The 2,579-nt window shown below is 43.6% G+C and overlaps 1 pseudogene; it reads right to left on the bottom strand.

The window, feature by feature from the left end:
• Positions 1-280: 280 nt before the first annotated feature.
• Positions 281-1,714, bottom strand: LOC148394787 (general transcription factor II-I repeat domain-containing protein 2A pseudogene; annotated as a pseudogene).
• Between the last annotated feature and the right edge of the window lie 865 nt (positions 1,715-2,579).

The raw sequence follows: 2,579 nt of genomic DNA, 5'->3' as shown, positions 1-2,579 counted from the left end.
GATGGATTGTCCTGACCGCGCGCTCTACAAACTCGCCACGGACGCCCTCGCCTTCACGTGCACAGTACATGTGTATCGTTGCCAAGCACACAGACATAGGCTGTATTAAATATCCTACCTGCAGCTGAAAATTTAAATTTAAATTAAGAGCGATGTGCGGCATGTTAATTAAGCTACTGTACCGCTGCTGTGCGTAAATGCGCATTGCTCTTAATTAAAAGACGCACTTCCAAACTTTCCATATGCATTTTTTCATAACACAGCAGAAAAACTCACTATTTCAGTGGGAACAGTGTTGTTGGTCTCCCTTTTTTGCCAGTGCATCAAAGTCTGGAGTTAGTTTTGTTGTGGCAATTCTCAGGACAGATCTGAGGTGTTGGTCAGTTAACTTGGATCTGTGATGGGCTTTGTTGATTTTCATGACGCTAAACGTCTGCTCACACACGTAGGTCGAGCCAAACAACACCAGCATCTTCTGCGCCGACCTCCGGAGGTTTGGAAACGCGGTCTCTTTAAGTGAAGCGTAAAAGTCATTCAGTTTAAGAGACTTGAACTTCTCCTTTAAGACGGAGTCAGACTGAAGATCGATCAGTTCCAATTGCAGCTCCTGCGGTGCTGATTCGGGGTCTTGTGACAGGGGACAGGACACCAGTTGAAGTGACTTGTCAATTTTTTCAAAATCACAGAACCGACGGCAAAATTCTCTGTGCAGATCGTCCAGTGATTTGCAGTATTTCTTCGCATTTAGAGCAGCCTCTTTCTGCACGGCTAGTGTGGGGAAATGTGCGAAAGATTTGTTTGACATTTGCCTGGAGAATAAAACCAGCTTGGATTTGAAGGCTCCCACATTTGTGTACATGTCGTGCGCAAACTGATCTTTCCCCTGAAGCTTTTCGTTCAGCTCATTCATGTGTGAAAATATGTCCACAGCAAACGCAAAGTCACAAAGCCAGTTTGTGTCGCTCAGCTCGGGAAATTCTTCGGATTTCCCCATTAAATTTAAAAATGAGCAAATCTCATCTTTGAGCTCCCAGACTCGTTGAAACACTTTCCCCAAACTTAACCAGCGGACGCGAGAGTGGTAAAGTAGGTCCTGGTGATCTGCATTAGTTCCTTCCAGGAACGTAATGAACTGATGATGATTAAGTCCCCTTGCTCGTATGAAGTTAACAAGTTTTACAACTGGATCCACGACGTGATTAAGATGCAATACAGACTTACACAGAGATTCCTGATGAATGATGCAGTGAAGTAAAATAACATCCTGGTCAGGGTTTTCTTCTTTCACTTTATCCTGGATTCTTTTCAGCAGCCCGATGTTTTTTCCAGTTAAATTTGGCGATCCATCCGTGGTGACATTGGTAAGTTTACTCCAAGGTAGCTTCATTCTCTCGATGACAGCAGACACCTGTTTAGATAAGTCCTCTCCTCGCGTTTTCCCTTTCAGTGATTCCATGCTCAAAAGCTCCTCCGTTATCTCAAAACTGTCGTTAATCCCTCGGATAAAAATTAGGAGCTGAGCAGTGTCTTTTATGTCGTTACTTTCATCCAGTGCTAGTGAATATAACTTAAAGGACTCCGCCTTTTTGTTTAACTCGCTGACTATATCTTCGTCAATCAGTTCCACGCGGCGAGTCACTGTCCTGCGTGCTAAACTTATTTTTTCAAACTTGGCTTTGCTCTCCGGACACAAGAGGCCTGCTGTCTCTACCATGCACTCTTTCAAAAACTTGCCTTCGGAGAAAGGCTTACTAGCCTTTGCTAATTTGAATGCCAGCAAATAACTTGCCTTGGTACTTGACTCTTGAATTGCAGTTTGTCGGTGAAAAAACTTCTGTTGACTCTGTAAATTAGCTGCCAACCTCTGAGCAGTAGCCGCCCGTTCTTGTGTTGACTGCTTGCTAGCATAGTTTGCATGCTTTGTGGCAAAGTGACGGCTGATATTGTACTCTTTGAAAACCGCAACAGCTTCTTGGCATATCAGACATACAGCCGTTGATCGGACTTCAGTGAAGAAGTATTTTGATGTCCACTCCTTATTAAACACTCGGCATTCGCTGTCCACTTTCCTTCTCTTTGGTTCGCTCATTTTTACAGAAGGGCTTAATGGTGACGTGAAATGAAGTGAAAATTAAAGTGAAATAAAGAGAAATACGCGCCACTCCAACATGTGTTTTGAGTGCGCCAACGTGGGCATTGCAGGCAAAGGGGGAAAAAAAAAGGAGGTTTTTACTATAATTTGGAAGAGTTCGGCGGGCCGGATTAAAAAGCCTAATGTGGCCCGCGGGCCGTAGTTTGCCCATACCTGAGATAGACAATACATCGACAACAGAAGATAACTTAATATTAATGAATAATAAATACATCAAATAATAAATAAATAGATCAAATAAATAGATTAATAAGTAATGTCTTAAATAAACAATAAACAATGTCACGATGGTGAGCGCGCCCCCAACCCCGACGACGAGTTAAAAAGTCTAAAGGCATAGGGAAGGAATGAACCCCTCAGCCTCTCAGTGGAGCAAGACGGTGTCAGCAGCCAGTCACTGAATTTGCTCATCCGCCCAGTGACGGTG

The sequence above is a fragment of the Syngnathus floridae genome, chromosome 7, assembly GCF_059516105.1.
Source record: "Syngnathus floridae isolate MCC-2025c chromosome 7, RoL_Sflo_1.0, whole genome shotgun sequence".
NCBI classification, from domain to species: Eukaryota; Metazoa; Chordata; class Actinopteri; order Syngnathiformes; family Syngnathidae; genus Syngnathus; species Syngnathus floridae.
This window is presented reverse-complemented; position numbering and strand designations above follow the sequence as displayed.